This window comes from Harpia harpyja, chromosome 9 (genome assembly GCF_026419915.1).
Source record: "Harpia harpyja isolate bHarHar1 chromosome 9, bHarHar1 primary haplotype, whole genome shotgun sequence".
In the NCBI taxonomy this organism is placed as follows: Eukaryota; Metazoa; Chordata; class Aves; order Accipitriformes; family Accipitridae; genus Harpia; species Harpia harpyja.
The window spans coordinates 40815568-40839775 of record NC_068948.1 but is presented as its reverse complement, the minus strand read 5'-3'; the positions used below and the strand labels follow the sequence as shown (position 1 = coordinate 40839775).

Genomic DNA, 24208 nt, shown 5'->3' with positions numbered 1-24208 from the left:
GCAATTGAGCTTTTGCAGCACTTTCCATATAGGGAGATACAGTTTCTAGTGTGAAAAAATAAGGGACTGACTCTTCCCTGCAGGTAAGTGGCTTTGTGTTTCTGTTTACACCTGCATGCAGAGAGGGATCAGAGTTACTGATTCAGATGAGCAATAACTTACAGCCAAAGCAAGGGTATGAAAATAACAATGAAGAACAGGGCCCTGAAATTCCCAGTTTAGTTTGTGCACTGTGCAGATCTTGGCCACACATATCCTCTGCTTGTGCCAGCTTTGCACTTGGAAAAAATTACTTCTCCATAAAAGAGTTTCATTCTGCAAGTGTAGGCAAGTAAGTGGCAGCGTGTCGGTGTGAGAGGGAAAGGGATGCAGCAGGTTTCCTTAGGACACCATTTTGGGTTTGATCTTACAGCAGCAACAAAATGGGAGTCACTTGGACAGTGCTCCATCAATCCATCAGATAGATATTGGCTACAGACCAAACTGGATCTGAAGGAATATTTTAAAGAATTGCAATTAGGTGCAACTTCCCAGCAATTGTGTACACCCCAGATACCACTTGCAACTGAACCACGTGGAACGGCCATTGCTGCTTTAGAAACATGCACAGCTGTGCTCTGGCTGCTTGACATGCAAAAACTAGCACAGGGGTGTACTTTAAGTGTGGGAAGAGGATTTATTCCACCAGCAGGTTCCTGCAGGATTTGTGCATAGCACACGGTTAGTGTCTGGTGAGCATTCACGAGCAGAGCGCATGCAGCGAGGATGAAATGCATCTTACAAACATCCCTTTATATCAAAGATATAACACTATGTGTTTCGATTCAAGCCCAGGCACGGTTCTGTGTAAGATCTTGTTTACCCTTTTATCGTGAGCACTCTTGCAAACTGCTGTTTTCTTACATATGACTAGTTTTCAGTTTTACGTGGGGGGACTGTAAGGTGGGTTTCTGAAAACACGGAGGTGAATCAGTGACCTCGTAGTATGCTGTAACTGCCAAGAACCCTGTGGAGAATACAAACACAATTAACCATATAAAGTGAGATGTAATACGGAAAGCTGCATGTAGCTATATGGCAAGGGAGCTAGCAAGCTCTAAAATAGGGACTTGGGAAAAGCCATCAAAAGGGAGAGAATTCTTCATTTTCTTGCTCACACCTTTTCGTCAAGAAACGGAATGGCACGGGAATGAGGTAGGATAGCAGAGGGGAGAAGCGAGCTGGCCTGAAAAATGATGGCAGGAGATTCCAGGCTGCTCCCAGGCCCCAATGCTGAGTGCCCTGCCAGCGCACCAGTGCAGCAGCAGCAGCAGCAGAGCAGCAGCAGCAGCAGCAGAGCAGCGCAGCAGCAGTCTCCTGACATCTTGTGGCTCCGCTGCGGAGTACAGCGATCCCTTCCCCCACAGCCTCAGGCACGGGTGTCAGCTGGAGCTGACCTTGGCATTAACCGCAGGCACTGGAGATCCTTATATATAGCTACATTCCTCTCGCAAATGCAAAGCCACTTCTTTTTTCCTCCTGTGGAAGAATGAATGTGTGCGGGTGAGCCTGTGTTTTCCCAAGCGCTTCTGTATGAGGTTCACCCTGATTTCCACCAAAGAGGCACCTAAATTTACATTGAATGCAGATGAACTCTATGTAAACTGGATCCCAGATTCTACATCTGTCATCCTCCCTTTAACAGGTGGAACAAAACCCAGATCCAAACATCCCAAGTTTCCTGTAATCTCCTCCAGCCCCACCAGCTCCCTGATGCTCAGATCAAGGTCTGCTGATCAGAATCAGTCTTTTGGTTGCAATGGCCCGGCTTCAATGCTAGTCATGCATGATCTCTAGAGGAAAGGACAGGAATTTTAAGTATTTAATAAGCGTATTTATTTTTAAACATGGATTTCATTTTTTCAAAAACATGGCTATTAGGATTGTTAAATTTACACACATACAGAAATCCATGCAATGCAGTCCTAACCTCTATCATCTAAAAGTATTGCTTGGTTCTTGAAACATTCATGGAAGAGTCTTTTGCCTTCTCAAAGTAGCTGAGACTGGCTCTGGTATTTGCCTTAATTACTCAGTTTCAGAACTGGGAAAATGATGAACTACACTGAATTTTGTAAGCAGAGAAATCAAGTCGTTTTCCTGGTGTTGGGTCCCGTTGAATCTCCCCCGGGTTACTCATTACACCAGGCTCTTGCTCTGGGCTGAACTTGCAGTGGGAGGGCAGAGGACAGTCAGAGCTGGAGCTGAAGCTTTCGAACACCATGGTTGGGACTGCTGAGAGCTCAACCTGGAGTTTTAGAGGTGCTGAGTGATGAGGAAGGAAGAGGAAATGAGCTTCTTCTCAGTTATTTTTTGCAAGTGTATTTCACACATTATGTTCCACAGATTGGCAAAATATGGTGCCAGGGAAAAGACACACAACCACTAGTGACCATTCATTCTCTGGCAGCCCTGCGTGGAGGAATAACTTCCACACCCCACTCCCTTCCCTTCTTCAGGAAGCGTGGTTCAAAGGGGGAAGAAAATAAGATGGAAAAGAGGGAGAGAGGGCTCACTTACTGATGTGGAGCAGTTCCCTGAGGGGAAAACTGTGGCCAGCATTAGGACTTGAGAAAGATTATCACTGTTTACCAAGACGCTTAGTGAGAAATACATGGAGAAAGTCATATAGGTTCGTTTGTAAGAATTCATCCATGTTCCCATTCTCCTCCCATTCTTCCACAGTCTGGAAGTTACCGTGTTGCAGGGATGGCAGTGGAATGAGACAGAGCAGTGGCTGGGAAGCCCTTTGGGGAGATGAAATTTCATTTTTCTTCGTGTCTGTGGGAATCCCAGCAGACCTGCATCGTAGGGAGGTAGGCATACTGCTTCGGTTACTGCTGTGCCCTTCCGCTTTACCATTCAGATACACCACATCTCCAACAAGGGCTGTTATGGGAAATTCAAGGTATTAAAAAAATCCAGCTGGCCAGTTTCAGTTTGAAAAAGTGTGGAATGGTTGAAGTGGCACTAACACATGAGAGGTTTCTCCCAATCCTCACTATTTCTCAATGCACTTAAAGCTTGTCATTTAAGAAACATGCAAAAGAGCAAACTTTCACACACTTCATACACTGTCTTTGAGTTTCTCGTGGTCTTGCCTGAAAATAGAAATAGGTCTAATGGACAGATGCTATATTCTGGGATGAAACTTGTACTAAGGTTTTATAAGATAAATTGCCCCTGACTTTGTGTTACCAAAATTACGGTTGTGGTTACTGTAGCAGTGACTGCAGTATAGACATACCATTTCCAGTTCAGCTCTATCAGTCCCTTTGTTAAAGTCTGCTGCAAGTAGACAATTGGCTATTTGTGGCTTGTGGCTACTCTCTCAAGAGAAGTTATAAACTGAAAGTGATACCAAGTGTTATACAAGGGGGAAACAAGGCACAAAATGGAAGGCATTAAAAACCTAAAAAATCCCCTTTTAAATAGATGTAATTATATATGATGTGTGTGTATACACACACCCACATGCAGAACCACATATATGTGCAAATGTATTTCATTTAGCAAAAGAAATTACATTTTTTAAAAATATATGTGCAATATTTTGTTGCTGCAAACCAAAGTCATCTGTTTATCTCGAATGCTAAAGAGGGTGAAGGCAGCTGCAATTTGAGCTTCTCTGCACTGGCCAGCTGGTAGCTTAAAGCCAGCAAACAGGGAGGGGGAGGTGAATTATCCCCACTGTTTGGTCTTAGAAGTGGTTACTGTACAGGATAGCTTTGAAATTACAAGGGTTATGATTCACATAGGAGCTGCTGGGCCAATACTGTTACATATTTTCTTAAGACCGAATGGTAGCTGGAAGCTCAGCATCAGGTAACCTCCAGCACCACACACTGACTCAGGGCCACCTGTACAGAAACAAATGCATCACTCACTCACTCACTTTTTCCATACTTCCCATTTGTTTCTCTCAGTTGTCTTTGAATCACTGTAACTGTCAAGATGCTGTAAGTGGTATTCAATTGCAACCACCAGGAGTATGGGATCATCGTTAGAAACTGGAAACATCAAGCAGGTCAGGTCCAACTCCTTATAGCTCCAGAGTGTCTTTAGAGGATGCCCTACACTTGATGTGTATACGGGAGAGAGAAATGTTACCTTGCTTCAGCAGCTGCATGTGGAGAACTGGCACAATGGCATGCATGTATAGGGGACTCATTTGAATGGGTAACAAGAAGAAAGAGAAGGGAGGGGGGAAATGATTTATATCCATTTCATTATTTTCAGTGACAAAATGCTGCATATAAGCCAGCTACAGCTGGATTTCTTGAGTGAACCCAAACCCTGGTGTGTGTGCAGCTCCTGGATTATCATGTGCGATACCTGCGTGTGTGAGCCCTCACGTACCAGAGCACTTTAATAGCAACATGCAACCTGTTTGTCACCACTCTGAATTGGCTGTAGTGATTTCTATATTCGTCCTTTTTCTGCACGCAGATTTTATGATTTCCAAACCACAGCGTAAAAGCTGTACAGCTCTTAACCAGCCATGTGGAAAAGCAATGTTGAATATATATGCATGCAGTGTGTCTGGAAGCATTGCCATATTTTTCTCTGAAGAATTTGTTTAGGTTACATAAAAGAAACAGGCAGGAACCCGTGGGTTTTCATTTGGTGGTTCTCCCTCTGTTCTGCTTGGCTTCTCAGCTTTCAATAGATCCCAAGGTCAGGCTGTTATTTGTTGCTAGGCCAAAGTGGCAACCTCCCACCCTAACAATGCTACTATCTTCATATCATCTGAGCTATAGGGGCCACATTGTGATGCTTTGGCAGTGTTGCTAGGGAGGTTGCTAGGTTAGATTGATGTCACTATGTGGGTTATAAATTGCCTTTACCCTGCTGGCCCTAACTTGGCCCCATAACACAATGATCTAGTAGATGGCATCTAAGTGTTCAAATGATACATTGGAGCAACATCTTTGGACCCTGAACTTGGCAGCAAACACATGTTGTATCTATTCAGCAAAGGAACCCACTTGTAATCTAGAGAAGAAAATAAACAATTGCTTTGGATAGTGTGACTAACATAAAATGCATTTTTTCATGTCCAGAAATTAACAAAACTGATGAAGAATACCTAGTTTCTGACCCACATACATGTACTAAAAACAAGGCTTCCCCTTAGCACAGACTGTGTGCCCTCTACGTGCCCTGCTATTGAGAAAAGGGAGGAAGTTTTATAAAGACAAAAGTGAGAGCTGAGAAAACGAGGTAGGTAAACTGAGAATTTCCCAGCTTTGAGTACTGCATGTCACAGTCTCAACTCTACTAAAATATACCACCGACGCCTTTATTCACACCTGTTTATTCTAGCACAAAGGTGCCATGCCACATAGTCAAGTGATTTGCATGTTTCTGGTTTGTGACCTCAAGGGACATTTTAATCTTCCCTGTTGCAAAAAATAATAATAGCTGAAGAATCATTTTAATTGATTTTTCAATATATTAATTTATCAAAATTTAGAAATTCTGTGTTCTACAGAATATAGATGTGTGTGTGTGCGCGCGCGCGCACGCATGTGTGCATTTAATTTCTTTTGAAAAGGAATAAATAAAAATAGATAAACATGCATGCCCTTCAGAGCTGTTCTGGTTTAATAAGTAAATACATCATTAGACAAGCTTTTCTTTATGCATGATGTCTTGATATGCAGGGCTTTAGCTGCACACCTCTCATTAGCGCTAATGAAATTTATGTGGCTAAATCCCCATGCATTGTGTTGAACGTACACCTTAGTATATTTGTAATTATTTTTTAAAGAGTGCCTTCATTTCAAGGCAGACCAGAACACAGCTTCTACAGTGCCATGTGAATCCATAGGGTGTATACATATTTATAAATGTTTTAAAAATGCATATTATATTTCACCCACAGAGCATAACATCTCTGCTGGCTGGAAACATGTATTAAAGAAGGGAGCAAAAATCCAGAGGAAATGTCTTTGAAAAAAATAGTTAATACACATGGGCTACAGCTGCCTTTTAAAGATTAATTTCTTGGCCATTTACAATGTGGTTTTTATTATCAAAAGCCAATGGACCATATTACAGAAAATCTTGCTTTGTAAATTCCTTTTGCACTTCTTGGGCCTGATTCTGTTACACAGAATCCAGTGCTTTTCTTTCCACACTTACACTATCTTTTGCTCAAAACTGGACCTGGATTGTCAGAGGGTTACTACTTGTCCTCCTCAGCTGTCACTAGAGTAAGCAGCGTTCCTCATGCATGTACTAGTACAGTTAAAGGAAGGTAAAAGATAGAGATCTGAGTCTTTGTTTAAAATGTGGCTTGCAGTGCTGCAAACATGAGCATAACTTTGCAAAACTAAGTCATACGCATGGGTGTAGATATTTGCATTCATTAAATATGTGGAAGAGTTTAGAGAGCTGTAATCATACTTTTAAAAATGTGGTCTTATTGAAGCTGCACTAGTTCTGACTGGATTATTTATAATTTCTCTTGGTTGTTGATTTCCTGTAGCATTTGAAAATTAGCTAAAAACTGTCTCGACACCGCTTATGCCTGTTCTGTATCTCATTTTTCCTTCTCCTGGCCTTCCCCTTTTTTTTCCTCAAGACATACAGAGTTTAGCTTAGTGCCATGTACTCCTCAGTTTCAATATGAGGCTGGACAAAATGCAGAAGCACACACACCTCTGTGTACACAGCAGCCTGGCCTGTCTCTGTTTCAACCTGTAAGCAGAAAAATTTCCGGTACGCAAAGGATTTGGGGAGCCCATACATGGGCTCTCTAGACTTCCCCAGAGCCAAATCCAGACCTTTTCAGGCTCCTCTTAAACCCGTAAAAAGCACGGGTGGAAGTGGAGGGGGAGGATGAAGCTAGTAACTGTTAAATCCTGCCAAGTAGTAGCCCAGGGAAGACAGAAGAAACTGCAGGCTCAGAGCTGTACTAAGGACGAGAAATTGCTGTTACTCCTTAGCAAGCCATGAGAGGATGGAGAATCTGCTCGGGTGGATCCCAGGCATGGGCGTGAGTGCCTTTCCCAGAGCAGAGGCTTGTCCTTTGCGACCTTGGGCAAATCATTTAACCTCTCTCTGTATCACTGTTCTGTTTCTGAAATGAAAATAAACGGCAGTAATGCAGCAGAAAAGCTAAATGTGCTGGTGATTATGAGGGGCTCAGATGAGGATAAAGGTGAGATAAATATTTTAGACAGATAAAAATAATCCTTCCTCAACTCCTGTGAAACCTTCATACATTAAACTCAGCTTCTTGGTATGAGACACGGGATGTATTCCTCAATAAACAAGATGGCTTGCATTTTAATTACTGCCATATAAGTAAATGAGTTTTTTTCAGGGGACTTTTGTTCTTATTCCTGTGGTGGCACTCAGAGTGACGTTTCCATATTTGCAACACTGGCGTGCAGGGCGCTCCAAGGTGACTTATTTCAGTAGAGGATTCGCATGCTGACTGGAGCCATTGGTTCAGGTCTTTGTCTGATGATACAGTGTCTGCATTAACATTGAAATTTTCATTTCTTGGAAAGTGTTAAAATCTAATACGTAAATGTTGATTTTTTTTAATGTGCTCCTGGGGCTTTTTCATCTATGCCAGAATTAAGTGCAAAGGGAATTTTTACAGCCAACTTGTAAATTCCTGACAAGAGGAGTTTATAATAGAAGTGTTGACATAACCTTAACTACAGTGACAACTGAAGCTGGTTTGTTAGGAAAGCAGCAAATAATTTTCTTGCAGGAAGGCAGGAGTTGGGCACGGAAGGTAAGGCAGCTAAATCTTTTTCCCTGAGAATCCCTGGAGGCTATTGTGTGAGACAGCACGTGAAATGAAGCTGAAGCAAATCGCATAGCAGGCAGAAGAAGAAACACTCTGGAATTTGCTCATTTTCATGAAGGAGAAGGTGCAGTTATCCTCTTATAATTTTTTTACGAGCTGTGTTTCTCCCCTCAGAGGTAATCACAAGGGTCTGACAGCAAGTCAGTGCTCGCTTTTGGCCTTACAGCTGGCTCTTACTTCATTCTTTGTCCCTGAAAACCTAAAGCAGTCAGGAATGAACTCTGGTGCCTCCACTCCATGCCTTCAAGAGGAGCAAGAGCCAGCCCTTTGTTTGCAGTCTGTCTGTGTCTCTTACAAGCAATAATTTTTTTAAAAGTCACTGAATCAGATTTATTTCCTTGAATCACCTGCAAGAATTCAAAACCTGAGAACTTAAATACTCAGCAATAGATGGACAAGCCTTTGTGCAGCGAGGCTGAGCCACAATCTGAGCTACCAGCCCAATAGACATTGCTGTCACTTAAACAAGAACCAAACCTGTCAATAGAAAGAGGTGATTTTAACTGAAATCTGAAGCCAAAGGAGCATATGTAGAGCTGATTTTTAGTGCCTTTATTTCCCCAAAGTCAGCTGGGGTTTGTTTCATACCTGTCACTTCTTTCTTGTGGGTGAGGGGAAGGGAAGTTCTTTCAGCAATTCTTGTAGACATAAAATCATCAAGGTGGCATGGAGATCATACATGCATCCTCATCCCGCAGCACAGTCCTACACATGGAGCCAAGCTTCCGTGTTACTCAGGCTGGGTTCAGAAGTAAGTGCGTGTCTTCCACCCACTTTCCCACACTCTTCTGCCAGCTCCGATCCTCACCAAATCTTTGGGATTAACTTCTCAATAGCACCATATTTCCCGAAATGTTTAACAAAGTCTTTCTTACATCTTTGTTGTGATGTTTGCGTGTGGAGAGGCAGTTAGCTTGTTGGCAAGCAGGAGGAAGATTTATTGTGAGCTGGCACACTCCAGAGCCGTGGGTGCTGGGAAGAAGGTGCAATGCCTGACTTCCTCCCTGCCCAGCCTCTGCCCTACCCCGGCATGTTTGGCAAAATCCTGAAGTAACATTCCAGGAAAGGTGGAAGGTCCAGGGACAGAGTATTCAGCATAGAGTAAATAAAATACAATGTTAAAAGGAGAGAAAAGGACAGCTCTGAAATGGGAAAGCTAGAATGAAATCCCCTCAGTACTTCCAAATTGTTTAGGGGCAGCTATGGCCCATGGAGCTTGCAATCAAAGTGCACAAGCTATTGATGAGGGACAGCGCAGTCCAGGCAGAGGGTGACCAAACAGCACTGCTGAATTCTTTCTGTGAGTGCTGATGGATTTTTAAACCTCCTTTGTGCTGCAGTATGGTTGGAAGGGCAACATGAGCTGGTCTGGCAGGATGGCAGAGGGAGGGGAAGATCAACCAGTAAGTGACCAGACTGCACATTCCTCATTTGCCTTCTCCCTTCCCATTAAAACAAATTTTTTTTTACCCTTCCCTATATTCTTTCTTTTTAATAAATATTGAAATACAATCCCTAGCTCTTAGGCACTGCCAGCAAACCTGGCGGAAATACTGCAGTTGGAGCCACAGCCATGAGCTGGAGGACATGGAAAACTATCACTTTTTCCCCTGGCAAACCAAATGCACATTAGGAGAGCAACATGCCAATGAATGTCTCTGCTTTTTTCCCAGAAAGCTCATTTTCTGTCAGGATTTCCTCTCCTGCTGAATGCCCCTGCGTGAGTGGAAAGCGAGCAGGCCCGTCTTTGAACCACAAACCGCCAGAGCGAGATCCCAATGCCGCTTCGCTCCGGCTGCCCGGGACATCTTCTCCTGGCGCTTGTTTAGGAGTGCCCTCTGCTAGGTTCCCAAATGGAACCCGGGGCTGGCCTGGGGCTGGGGGCGATGGTACAGGGTTAGCAACACGCAGAGCTTCTGCAGAGCTTTGGTCTTCTGCACTGCAAGTGCACGGGAGGTTGCTGCACTGCAGGCTCGAGTGTCTTTGTGCTCTCTGCACCATTATGCTTTTCCCAGGGCTGTTAATGGAGATGGCATTTGGCTGTGTGCTCTTATCTCACTGCACTTCAAAATGGAGTAATACTTCCTCGCTTGGATTCAAGGCTAAGGGATGCGTCTCGGTTTTATTTATATACATTTAGCCCCAGGTCCCTGCCTTTCACAAAAGGATACAGCATGTAGAGTAGATTTATACCAAAAATGAAATGACACAAGGAGCAGAGGCTACTGGAGATAGATAAGTGGGTATTAGGACTGTGTTTTCTATCTCGTGTTCCTAAATGAGGGTAGTGACACAAAGCATTGTCAGCAACAAATTGGCAACATCCAGCACTGCTGTGTTTTGATCTGTGCTTATGGGACTACTGGGACTGGTTTCTCCAAATAGTCTTTTAAATTTTGAAAGGGCCTGCCTCTATAGACAGCTGCTGTGTTTTGAAGCAGTTATCTCAGGATACGGAGCTGATATCTGGCATCGTTACTCAGAATTGTTTTCCCTTTTCTATTTCCTTTTAAGCTTCTTTATTTACATTTCTCTAAAACTGTCTTTCATACCAAGCTGATGCGGCAGCAGTGTGTGGAGGAAGGCAAAGGCTTAGGTGGCAGCTCTGGGTTTGCCAGGAGCTGTTGAGGCATCCCCTTACTAGAGGTTTTCAAGAACAGATTCAGACTCAAAAATCATTCACTGAGGAAAATGTAGATACATTTGAGTCTAACTCAGAGCAGGATGGGCAACCACACGTCCTCTTCCACATCTTTATTATGAGGCGTAGGAACTTTTTATGGCAAAAGCTTTCATGTTCTGTCCAGACACTCACTTTCATGAAACATGTGGGAACTTCATAGCTTTGAAACAGTTTTCCTTCAAACTGGCCATCAGTTCAAACATTACTGGGACAAGGAACAGACAGACAACGTGACTGCACAATCCTCATTTTCTGTGGAAGCCAAATACCGAGGGGTCATTGCAGGTTTGATATAAGTAAGGACGGGAACTCTGCAGTCTTGTGGCTGTGAGTGTGTCCTATGCACTGGTGTGTTATACCTGCTGATGGCAGGGAGGAAGGACTCTGAAAAGTTATTGGCATTTTCTGGTAATTCTGTGTTAAATTCTCCCATGAGAGTTTTTGCAAACTTCAGTTTATGCTCTGCTTTATGGTAAGACCAGCACAGCCTAGGTCCCCTTCTTCAGTCCGTTCTCCCTTCCCACAAGTCAAACCTGTCTCCAGTTGTTCTCCTTACCTCTGCACATGTGTTCACTCCTTCTGTGACCCCAAAAGCCATTGGAAAGGAAGCGATGGGAACACTGACCTGGAGAACAGAGCAGCAATGGGGGCCTGGGAAGGCGTGCAGGGGATGCCTTGTGTAAGTGAAGAGATGGAAGTAAGAAAGAGACAGGAAGGAGAAAGGAGGATGAAGGAGTGTTAAAGAAATTCATTAAAACAATTGTTTGTGGGTTTGACATTTGACTGGAAGAATCAGGCACCAAGGTCTGTAGCGAAGGTAGCTCTGTGGGGTAGATCTGACAGCTGAGCATTTCAGTCAGAGGCCATGCTCTTTGGTTATACAGTGGAAAACAAGAAGTCTGATTTCTGCACAGATTTGATCACTGATCCCTTTTTTGATTCTTGGCAAGCTACTTCAGCTTCTCTACAGCACCACTCCTTTGTGTAAAATGAAGACAGTGCAACTACATGGATAGGAATGAGAGCAGAGACTTTTCCAGACAGATGACAAATCATAGAACCATAAGGCTGGCAGAGACCTTGAGAGATTGTCTAGTCTGACAACCATCAATTTTTTTTAATCAAAGGACTGCCCTGGAATTTTTAAAAAAAACCTGTTCCATTGCACAGTGCCAGCACAATGGTTTGAATCTAAAAGTAACCAAAAATTATATTTTATGCTTTAAATTGGAGAAGGGCCCATGTTGAGCAAAAGTTTTCAAAAAAATTAAAGCCAGACCTACTTATACTTTAAAATAGGCGGAAGTCCCTTTGTTCTGATTAGTTTTATCCTGACATCACTTATTTTCATAGATACTTATACACATATTCTTTGCTAGTTATTCCAACTTTGTTGAAATGCAGTAGAATCAATGCATGAACTGGAAGTGTCACATGCAGTGTAGCTCTCAGGCTGCAGGAACCGTACTTCAGTGGGGTTACTTGGAGATCTCCCAGCAACACTACCAAATTCACTACCTCATTCCAAACATTGCTTCCCTTATTAATCACCCAAAATATCATGATGTTAGCATAATTTTTTTCTCTATTTATTTGGAAGGTCATACAAAGTTCCTCCCTCTGACCAAACCTGCAGTGCAAATAACAATAGCAATTATCACTCTGTAGTTAAAAGCATACTGTTACTGGGAGGAATAAGCCCTGTTAAGTGAGGGATATAATTACAGAAGAAAATACCAATCAAAGATCACACCTTTTCGTAATTAACTCTTATGTGCCTGAGCATAGAGGATTGCATTCATCTACCTCTCTTTGGCTCAGTCTGTTGAAATGTGCGGAGTAACACACCACCACAGCTGCTCCACAGGCAGCAGAATGCTAATACAGTTTTGTAATGATGATGCTATGCGGTCATCTTCTTCACATTAACTGATTCATATCCTGTACATCCAGGAAGCACTGAGCATTTTATTAGAGCTGATGAATGTACATTGACTACTCAAACACAGTATATTCACAAATGTATGCTTTACTCTGGTTTCACTCTGCTTGAGAGAATTGAGAAACGTAAAGGGTAAATAGACAATATCTGTTGCACATAGGCAGTTTATGCCATCCTAGATTCTGGTAAAAGATCTCTCTTTAAATCAAGAAATAACTACAGCTTTCTTTTGAATAGAAGAAGACTGGATCCTCCTGTGGAAAAAAAAGTTCTATGAATATCAGTTTGTCAAATAAGCAAGTAATTAAACAAGTTACCAAGTAGCTGATAATGTTCAGGTTTCTAATCTATATTTTAGTCCCACTAAAACTTTAACTTTGTAGTCTGGGAATGACCAAGAGAAGACTGAAAAAAGTGTCAGATAGTTTCTGAGTTATAGAGCATAAAAATAAACCTGAGTTGTTACTTCATTTTTATCCTGAGCTTCCCTGATGTACCTCTGTTTTTTGTAGCTGAAAGAGCCATACTTCTTCCAAAATGTGACTCCTAAGTGTGTTCAATTTATGAAGCAAAGGGAGAGTATTCTCTATAGCTGTTTATATTACAAATGTTATAAGATACTCCATCTCTGGAAACAAACAGAAAAAAGTCCTTGTGCTTTCAGCTTTGCAGGATTGAGTCTTACTGACAAGTAGGATACTGCAGTACCTGGAATAACTCCAGTGATTTAGGTTTGCTATAGCAAAAGGGGTTGACAAGTCTTAAGCAGCAGAGGAAGTTCCTATAATTCAGAAAATGTCATTTTGTCAAGGAGTAATAGAAACTAAGAGAAGTTACTGAAATCGTGTCACATATTAATGTATATGCTCTATCTGCACATTTCCCCCGTGTTCCCCCATAAGAGCAGTGGAAGGCATATCTCCTCTGTGGAAACCACTCATTCATTTACCTGGGCTTATCCCCAGGTAAAGTACAAGACCCAAAACCCTAAACAAGGTAATGGGTTGTGAATTGTCTCCCATTTCTATGCTGTACATGAAAGTTGGCGTGAGTTTTCTTCTCCACAAGCCAGCTGCCAGGAGGGAGAGCCGGCTGGATGGACAAATCCTGAGTTAGTGGGAAGCTGAGCGATCCTTATGTCCCACATGCCAAAATTCTGAACCTCATCAGGTTACACAGAAAAATCAGTTTCTGACTATACTTTTATGATTACTATTTTTTTCTCCTTGAAATGTACACTTGATCCCCCCACCCTCCCCTCTAATTGTCTGTCACAGAGAGGGGAAAGCAATGTTTTGCCCATACAGACCAGCAACCAATATCTTCTTGAAAGCTCCAATTAAGGATAAAGTAGCCTGAGTGCTTCTTAAATCCACTGCCCTAGCTCAAGAAAGATTTACACCAAGATTCATGGGTATAATTTATCTGGAAAAAAATATTAAAAACCTAAACACATCAAACATGCATGTAAGCAAAGCCTCCCTTTGTGTGCTCTCAGAGGGTTTATCCCCCCCAACACGTGCACACATGCACACGCACACACACACCCCCTGCCGTAAGAGATCCATTTTATAGATTCAAGGACAGCTCTCTCCAAGAGAAGAAGAGACGTTGCCAAGATACCAGATGCGGTTCCATTCAAGACCACTCATAGGAGCAATTCAAGATGAAATCAAATTAGATGTGTTGGTTATACATAGCGCAGCCTGCTCGGGATACTAAATGACAGAGTTTGCCAATAATTAAGTGAAATCTCAGAGATGATGAGTCCCCAGAGCTCTCTAGGTTATGTCGGTCTAATTCTAAGTGTCATCATTATAGCAGCAGAGCAAAATACTCTGCATAGGCCACAGAGCTGGAATTTTTACTGTGGATATTAGCTTTTTGTAGCCAGTGCTACAGGGCAGTACTGAGCTTCATTACATGTCTTCTGCTGTTACACTTGCTTAACCTTTCCCTGTTATAAAGCTCCTGAAACCTGATTCCCACTTAATAATTGATAGTTAGCGCTTACTATCCATAGCAGTATTCATATTCAAAGCACTTTACAAATAGCTTATTAATCTCTCTGTACCCCCTCCTTCTTGAGGTGTCCAGCACAACTACCCTAATTTTGCAGAAAGGGTAACTGAGGCAGAAAGGTTGTGACTTAGCCTGGGGCTGGAGGACAGTGTTACAGCTGGCACGAATGCTCAGGTGCTTCTTTATGGGAGAGCTGGCTAAGCTTCTGATGTTAAGCAGCAGACTGTTCTCAAATTTGATGTGGGGATGATGGTGCAAGGAGCCTTCCTCCAGCCCTCCGCAGGGAGCTGCTGAACGTTCCCATTCCCTGCAGGCAGTGAGGAGCCAAAGCGGCGTGCTGCAGAGTGCTGCAGCCTCCATGAGCCCCAGTATGGGTCTGCCTGAGTGGATCCTGTGCTGGGATGAGGTTGGGAGCACTCTGGGCAGGTGAAAAAAGTGCTACCTCCTAGTATATTCTCCTGCAACTTGAGCTTCCTTGGCAGCCTTACTTGAGACCATCAGGATGGACCCACTTAACGCTGCTCGTATCTTTGCCTAACTCCGTCCTTACAGTTAGTGGTGAGCATCTCTGCTCAGGGAGCACAGTGGACCCACTTTGCACAAGCATTCCGAGCATGAGACAGGCCAGGATCAGATCCAAAAGTTTGCAAAACATGCTCCCAAGGAGGCCACCCTCCACAGCCCTCTCACAGTAGGACTGAGCCCTGATCGAATCAGGTTACCAGGAGTTTTGGTCTTTTAATGATCCCAATTTCATTATTAGCCCTGCTCTGGTCCCAGGAAGCTGAACCCTACAGCCATGTTCAGAGGGATAATGACTGTTTCCAGCTTTGCAAGCATTCACTTTGGATAGCTTGGAGTTGAAAATGTTGCACTGAATTTGTGATTCTGGGTGTTCACTGGCTGAACAGAAACCCTCCTGAAAAACAGGAGCTGATTTAAAAAGAAATAACCTAAATATTAAAAATAAAGAAGTTAACGGAGGGCAGATATAAAAAGTCGGTCTGAAGCTAAGACTTCCAGGAAGGGCTTGCTCAACATTTAACACTTGTTATGTACAGAGAGAGGGAAAAGTCTTGGGGACTGTGACACTGACGTTGCTATAACCACTAGCAGCACACAGGAAGGCAAAATCTGTGCTCCGTTAGACCCACGCTATAGTATTAAAGGTAGCAGCGGTAGGACCAAATCCTGATTCAACAGTGCTGCAGTACCTCTGTTGGCCCCATTTGGCCCTGGTTGCAGACACTTCTTCGATCTCCCTGCCGAATGACGTCTGCAGCCCTGGCCACCCTCCCGCTGGCACTACACTGTTGCTTGAGAAGGTCTGCAGAGCTCAGCTTGCCATCAGCTCTGCGCCGTGCTCCTGACAGATTGACAATGCAAAGGGAGCTGGGTTTATTCACAATGGAAAACAGCATCTTCAAGATGACTAGGAGGAAGTTATAAAATTTATAGAAGGTTCTGATAAAGATCTTGGATAGATATGTTCATACTGCTAAAAGATTCAAACCTAAGAGGCTTTTAATTAAAGACTGGGACACTCAGAGCTATCTTACCAAAGAGGTAATAAAATTATTGACTAAATCACTAACAAAGGCAACTGAAGCAAGGGGTTTAAATGATTTCCAGAGACTGTTCTCCAAGTGAAGGTTATAGTGAGAGAGCCAGCAGTGCAATTAAACCAAATGAGGTCAAGCATGTTGGGCCTTAAGGCCTCTGCCTGCTCCTCAGATTTCTTTTGTTCTTATAATTCAATTATAAAGACCCCCCCTCAAGAACCATTTAACTGTCTCGTAAACCAGTTTGTAAACTTTTTTATTTTTCTGTAAATTGTCTCCTAAAAGTGGCTTTCAGCATTTCAGGCAGCGTGGAGCATATACGGGCTTCACAGTGCCTTTTGTTCTCATTTGTGCGTCGCATGCGCATGGGTGTTCACATGGGCCAGAGCTCTCCCGAAGCATCCTCAGCCCACGCAAAACATCCGTGGCTGGAGGTGGCAGCTGGTAAAAACTGGGTGATGGAGAGCTGGAAAAACTGTGATCGTTCTGTCTCTCATTCTCTCTTACTCCATCGCCTTCCCCCCCAAGTTTTCTTTATCCTGTTTCTGTGTGAGGCAGAAAGAGGGAAACTTTTGTGTGTGTGCCTAATTTCCTGCCCACTAGGTCATGTATACCAACCCTTAACATCATAAATGAGCAGAAAAGTCTGCTGGCCAGCAGATGCCTATGTAGAGCCATTGACATATAATTAAACACTTTTAAGGTATAGGGATTTTTTTTCTTTTTACTCTTTTTTTTTTTTTTTGGTAGAAATGTATTTGTTAAACAGCGTTAGGTGGAAGTTAGGTAGCTTCCAAATGCAAAATTTTTGCAGACTGCAGTCCTGCTGTTCACAGTGTCCGCTGACCATAAGGGAAGCTGCCATAATTTGGAGAGCTTGTAAGACTGGGTCTCACAGTACAATTTTTCCTGTGTAAAGAGGCAAAACCCAGTTATTTACTCCTTCCAAGAAAGAGAGCATTTGAAGAATGAAACCGTTCCTGATTCACAATGGCTTTTAAGTACCTATGGGAAGAAGATAGAAGTCCAGAAGCGATTAAAAATTTTCCTAAGCAGTTTAGGCACAAAACTCCTCTTCAGATCATGGCTTTAGAGGCTTACATGACTTGGATTCCTGTCTGCATCATGAGGGGCCTTGATACCTTTGTAAATCAGGCTCAGGGTGACTGTCTTCAAATGAGCCAGAAGTGAGAGTCTAAACCTCATACCTAGAAATGTTCCCTTTTAAAAATGCAGACCCACAAGTGGCAGCATCCTTTCTGTCCCGTGAAGTTCCAAGTGACAGATCTCTGCTCAGAGATGAATCAAATGCTAGAAGTGACTGTTGTAGCAGGAAGAGAAATATTTATTCTTCCTCTCTATTTCTATTTAATTAAACAGCTAAGACAATTTGGCTGAGACATTGGAAGTGGGACTGACAGCTCTACTTTCTCAGGAAGAAAACAGTGAATATCTCCAAGGTCCTGCAGAGGCCGTGTGATCTGTTCGCTCACTGTGTCTCAACAGGAGCTGGGCGGCTCAACCACCTGAAATCTGTCAGCCTCTGCTCTGCAGGTCCTCACAGATTTGCCAACCTCTGCCCCCCTAACTGTACAAGAGCAGGGTTTAATGGGGTGACTCCTCGTTTCCCGGAAAGAGGAATACTTACCCTGTTAGCAGCAATACTGAAGTGACCATGGGTGTTAGAGATGAACTCAGAACTCAGTCTGCACCTGATCCCTCTTACAAGGTTAACATCTTTCTCAGTTCGTTAAAATCTTGTGCCTCCTTCCCCAAAGGAAAGAAATGTCAATACATGAAAGAGGAAGATAAGTTAATACAACATTCAGGTTGCAGAGCTAGAGATTTTGGAAATGCTGAGGTAGGATGCCTGTGTCAGTGCTAACTCAGCCACATTGCACACAGACAGTATAGCAGCCTTGTTTCCCTGGTCACATGCATAGATTAATGTAATTACCTTTATTAAAATATATCCCAAAGTATTGCTTGTTGCTAATCTGTCAAATTCTAGATGTGGTCGATGATTGTACCGTGGTGGTATCTATAAGCAGTAATGGAGCACAATGCCCAGGACTACTGTTCTCTCCAGTCATGGGACCTATAGATTTACTCGTATGCGTCTAAACTAGCTGCAAGCCCAGTGGCACTTGCTGGATGGCAAAGGAGATTTTAGCTGAGAAAGTGCTTTTATTACTGTAAAAAATTAATGCAAAATGTCAAATATTTCACACCCAAGCCGATACTGGCAAAAAGCCAGAAATATTCTGGTTTCGCTTGGGGTGTGAATATATTTGATCATCTGTAATTCAAAAGCTTTTATTTCAAAGGAAAGAGACAGTGTGTTGCAATAGACTTTGTAGTGATAAATATCAACTGTGCCACTTCTCTCCCAAAAGGGGTTTCCCACAGTTCTATAGTAATATACAGTTCAAAAGGCCATACTGAGATTTATAGAGCTATATATTCAAAAAATGGCATACGAGCCGCTTTGCTCAGCTAAAGTGGGTTTGACTTGCAGCCTTCACAGTTCTGCACAACTGAGAAAGCAGCCACAGGTCCAGGGTGCCAGCAGGCCCGAGTGATTCGTGAACATGTGGCAGTTGGGTCACTCAAATTTGTACAAGCAGTTAATCTAGCAAGTCCTCAGTTGTGTGACTAGATATTCTGGAAGCTTTCAAAACTATCTGGCCAGGAGATCTGGTCAGGTTGGACTAAAAGGACAGAAATTCATTTAAATCAAGAGAGTCAGAGCAGCTGATGACAGCAGTGAATTTGGCCCTCTCCATGCATTTATTATTATTATAAACTGCTCTCACATTGTCCAAAGAGCATCTCTGTTTCTTCTTTTCTATTCTATTTCTGTTTATTCTATTTCTGTTTATTCTATTCTATTCTATTCTATTCTTACTCCATTTAAAGCCTCACCCAAGTTCTAACCCACTTGTATAGCAATAGCTTTTGCTTGTGAACGTCCATTGAATGACCCAAAATGCTTTCTCTGAAGACAGTAGGAAAATTTCCACTGATTTTATTAGGGACACTGTTGGGCCCTTAACAAAGGGAATTCTTACTGAAAGATATTCTATAATAACCTTAACAAGTGTGTTTGTGTTTGAAGCCTCTGGATGAAGCACCATCTGTAAAGCATGTCCTGAAGTCATCCCCCAGTTTACACTCATTCAGAGATCAATGGAACGTTTGACCAAGTAAGAACTGAGGAAGGACTGCTGGAGTTGGCCTTATGTTGCATTGTTCTCACCTAATATACCTGCTCTGTATTTTAAAATGCAAACTTCTCATTTTCTTGCAAATAAAAAAAAAAGTTTTCACAACTTTAAAAGCATATGGATATTTTAAAAATATTTCATTAAAATCCATTACTGACCTGAAAGTTATTCTTTCTCCTGCACAGTTTAAATCTTTGGTAATGGGGTTTTCTCCTATCAGCAACCACTATTTACAATGTTGCTTTTTACAGGGTTCTGCAAAAATGGAGAAAATTACAAAGAAAAACAACTTTATAGACTTGCCTGCATTCTTGGCTTCATATAAAGAATATACATTGATCGGTTAGTGTTCTGCATATCTTCTGTTGTTTAAAGATTTACCCTTACAGATAAATGCAGTATCTGTCTGCATCATTTACAGACTTCCCATCCAATTTTAACTGTGCGCCCTGAAGGCCATGGAGGTGCAGGAATTTGGGAGCCATGTGGAAATGTTAGATTTGTTAAACAGATTGGAATTACTGGCAGTAAGTTTCAATAGCAAATGTGTGAATTCAAGCATCTGTAAACAAAAGCATGCACCTAGATTTTCAGTCTGTAGATTTTCAGACACTGGAACATGTAGAAGACCAACAGAAGTTTTGTTGTTGAAGAACTTCCCAAGAATTTCATACATAAAAGATGAGACATAAAACAGGACTGCATAACATCTGACCCATGAGCATATGTAGCCTGCCAAGAACTTTCTTTGACCCATCATAATGCTCTAGTAAACAGACTTCTCTGGACTGCCTTCTTACACTTACCATAGTACACAGCTGGAATGATGCTGAGCCTGCTTGGGGTTGGGACACATGGAGATTTGCTAACTCTCAGCCATTTAATTAACTTTAAAATCAAGAATGATTTTTCCTCTTGGTTACTTGTGGCAATACTTCAGTTGTCCATGAGATAAATGCACAGGAATGTAGTGGATAAGTAGCTGGATGGCATGAAGAGCTGTCATCTATCACAGACTGAATGTGTCTGCAAAAAGCACATATGGAAATAGAAGGTGATTGCTCTGCTCAGTTTAGCACTTGTGAGATTTGAGCCAGATTGCTGTATCTAGTTCTGGACTCTGCAGTTTAAAAGAGCAAAACTGGGGAAAGAGGTGGCGGGGGAGAGGAAGAGAGGGACAGCTAAAGCAATGAGATATAGGAAACATGACCTGGGAGGAAAGCTTGGAAGAACTGTCTTCGTTAAATTTAGAAAAGTAATGAGGGAAGCTACAAGTCTCCAAAAATGTAAATGGTGTTTTTGTTTTATATTTTAAAATGTCAGTCATCATTCCATAGGTTCACTAGCACAGAATAAGAGATAGTTGGCTATTCTACAGCAAGGGGTATGAGGTTAAATAGTAGGGCTTAATTTCTGAGTGTGTGGATAGCACACTGAGCAGTGGAACAGGTTAGCAGGGGAGGATGTGGAATCCCAGAGAAGGAAAATTTTTAGACTAAACCAAACAGTCATTTTCCAGGTCTGAGCTATTATTTTTATTTCCCTGTTTCCCCCACTCTCTGTTTGTACAGGTAGGTGGGATATGGAAGACCCCTTCTTGTGTCTTAAGAATCACCACTGATCATAGTTTACAGAGAGCTCAGGTCATTGATATCTTCAGGATCCATCCAGCCCTACGTTTCTAGAAGTCTTTGAAAAATGGCCAGGCAGAAGTACTTGTGATTCACAGGATGGGATATGTGGAAGAATCAACAGAGATCTGCAGAAAAAATGCTGATTGTTTAGTACTAAAATAGTTATTTAAATCGTACTGTTGGGAAGACTGGAATTTCATGACCAAATCTAGCGCCCCTGAAATTAAAGGAAAAACTCGGTGAGACTAAGATTTGAATACATATAGCTGCCATTGCTTTTCCCCTCAAGAAAGAAGAGAAAAAGCAAAAACAAATAAACAAACCCAAACTGCTGCCTTGAGCCTGAATTTAGACACAATCCTTCCTATGATTTGCAGAAGATAAGCACGATCTCCTATTTCTGTATATATCTTCGCCTCCTGAAACTGGTGGTGTCTTGGCAGCTTATTAATGGGCTTCCTGAAAGTGGCCTCAGCCTGCATGGACTACCCCAAAATAACTAGAAATAAGTTAATCAAATATCCCCAACTGATCTAGAATAAGAACAACTGGCATCAGACACAACAGAAAAAATGCTAGTCATAGTTTCAATATTAAAAATACTTTGGAAATTCAGAGGTTCTGAAAGTAGGTATCATCCACCACAAATCTTTATTTAAGTATTTTATCTTGAGAAATAACCAATTCATTGTGGGATTTTTTTAAAGCTGTTTCACATTCATTATTGAATTCCTGTAAAGAGATGTGGGGGAGAATAGGTAAGTCAGCATAGCAAGAAACAATTCCAAAGTGTCCAAATTCCAGTGAGAAATGTTTCAGGTTAGTTTCTGTTTGGTAAACAAATAGTAATACTCTGAATCTACGATGAATAACACAGTTAAACTACTTTTCACTTTTTGACTCTCAGGTTTATTAATTTGGTTCTCCGGGTTATTTTCAGTTTACACATGTAGGGCTTGATACCCAGAAAAGCATCGCCAGCAGAGAGTGAGATGGGAAGCACTTCACAGTTTTCATTTTTGTTTATTTTTGGATGTTGCTACCTTTCCGTTTCACTTAAGATGGCATCCAGCAGAATTCCTATTCTTTTAGGGGTTTTGAAAAGCTTGCTGATGCTCCAGCGTCCTGTTTTCTAACATTATAAATTAAGCCTGTCATGAAAACTCCAAAGCAATGAGACAGTTGATGTTCAAAATCATGCTTAGAAAAAGGCATTTTAGAGACACCTGTCACCCTCAAAACCACAGTGAGCAATGCTTTGTCTGCAGTTGACAGAAAAATGAGATTATTTGATTATTTTATATGAGTGTCGGTGTTATGCCACTCCACCCCTAGATGCGGTCACATATCTATTGGCTTGGCTTATCTATTCTGATTATGCCCTATCAGAATCATAAAGATATTGTATTTACAACACATGCGTGCCACCACGTGAAAGCATACACACTGATGTTGGGAATAATGTATAAAATGCTTACTGCCATAAAACTGAGCTTATTCCCACTCCTCAATAACAAACATTGTAAAAAGTACTTTCAAAAAGCAGACTATCAATCAGCTCTACTTTCACAGTGACTCTGAACATTTGAAGTTGGCAATTGAAATAAAAATGAAACTTCTTACAAAATTTACTTTACAAAAGAAGTTTGACATTTTTATTCAGAGTATCTTTGATTTCCAGAGCTATCTTTATTAAAAGCCTTTCAGACAAATACCAAAAACCTAACATTGCAGGATAAATCATATTGGGCACAGATGAGTGATGCATGAGGATTAAAACAAATTTGCCACTGTTCCAGGCACTGAGGATGAATCCTGGTCTGACTGAACTTGCAAGTAACGGGGCCCTGGATTTCAATGAGATAATAATTTGATCCATGCGATTGCTTCTGTCTCTTTCTTTTATATTGCTGTAATTGCCTCTTCTTCTTTAATCCAAAACAACTGAGAGAGAAAGGAAAAGCCACATATGTTTTTATAAGAAAAGGGCAATACATAATGTTAAAAAAATGTTTCATCAAAGGTGCAACCATTTAAAATGCAAAACAGATACTAGAGAGGTGACAAATTCAAGTTCTTAGTGTTTTTATTTAAGATCTTTCAAGTGTTCATTTGCCAGGAATACTTGTTTAAATTTTTTAATGTATTCAGTTAGTCATATTCGGTTCTCTTTTATGTCCACTTCTTGTGAATCACTTGACAGATGGACTTCCACAAGCACATCCCTTTGGGGAAAGTAAATTTTAAGTCATAATAAGAACATAAGACCTGCCATACTGGATCAGAGCAAAGGTCTATCTAGTCCATACCCTGATTCTGGCAGTAGCCAAGAGCAGTATATTAGATTTTAACAGTAATGGCTTTGATCTTTCAGTGAGTATTAAGTTGGTGACTAAGCAGAAAATGAAAAGAAATCCCAAGAGTAGAACATTCCAAAACTCAGAAGAAACAGCAAGTGAAACCATTTCTCCCTGTACCTCAAAGATCTCTGCCTCACAAGAACTAGGTACCAGGCCGATCAGATGCAGCAAAGGTGTTACCCTCACAGGGAGCACTGGGCTTGCTGAAACTTAAACATAGTGCTGTGTAAAACAGCATTTATTTGTTTTGTTCTCTTGCCCAGCTAGATACAACTGCTTTGGGGTACTATGGCCAGTTTTTCTGTTGCAAAACGGAAGTATGTAATTAAACTCTAGCAACGTGAATGAAACGTGGAGGGAAAAGAAATGGCTGGAGGAGGGAAGAATGCAGAGCGGACACCAGGAGGTCACTGCAGGTGCAATTTGAATGCTAGCAGTGGCGAGTAGTTCTACCAAAAGGGATAGTTTGGGTTTAGGAATTTAGGCTTGCACATAGTTCGTTAGCAATATCTAAAACCTGTTCTGCTCTCATTTCCAGAGCAAGAGGTCCATTTGTTCCAGTGAGATTGTAGTTAAAAGTTCTCAGGATTTAGCTCACCTTTTTAATTGCTGCTGTCTCAATTAAATTGCGTCTGTGATAACAACAGCCCTCCTGGAGACCCAACAGGAACTTGAACACATTGTGAGTAAATTAAATAATTGTGTAAATTATGAAGTTTACATCTACTGGTTATTGCATAAAAAACTACTTGTAGAGCACACACTTTTTGTAACCTTCCTGCTTTAGGAAATCTTAGAAAAAAGGCATTTAGCCTGCCAAAAATCTACAAGGATCACTGATAATTTGTCAATCAGCATTAGGTTCATCAAATCTATGTACTTCATTATCTGATTAATTCAGAGGCAGG

General features: G+C 41.7%; 1 long non-coding RNA gene across 1 annotated transcript in view; it reads left to right on the top strand.

Moving 5' to 3' along the window:
* LOC128145502 (uncharacterized) overlaps window positions 1-23976 on the top strand; it is a 188940-nt gene extending 164964 nt beyond the window's left edge. The window contains exon 6 of the long non-coding RNA XR_008236495.1: window positions 23839-23976. This is a non-coding gene — a long non-coding RNA (uncharacterized LOC128145502). The remainder of the gene's footprint in view (window positions 1-23838) is intronic.
* Window positions 23977-24208: the final 232 nt, after the last annotated feature.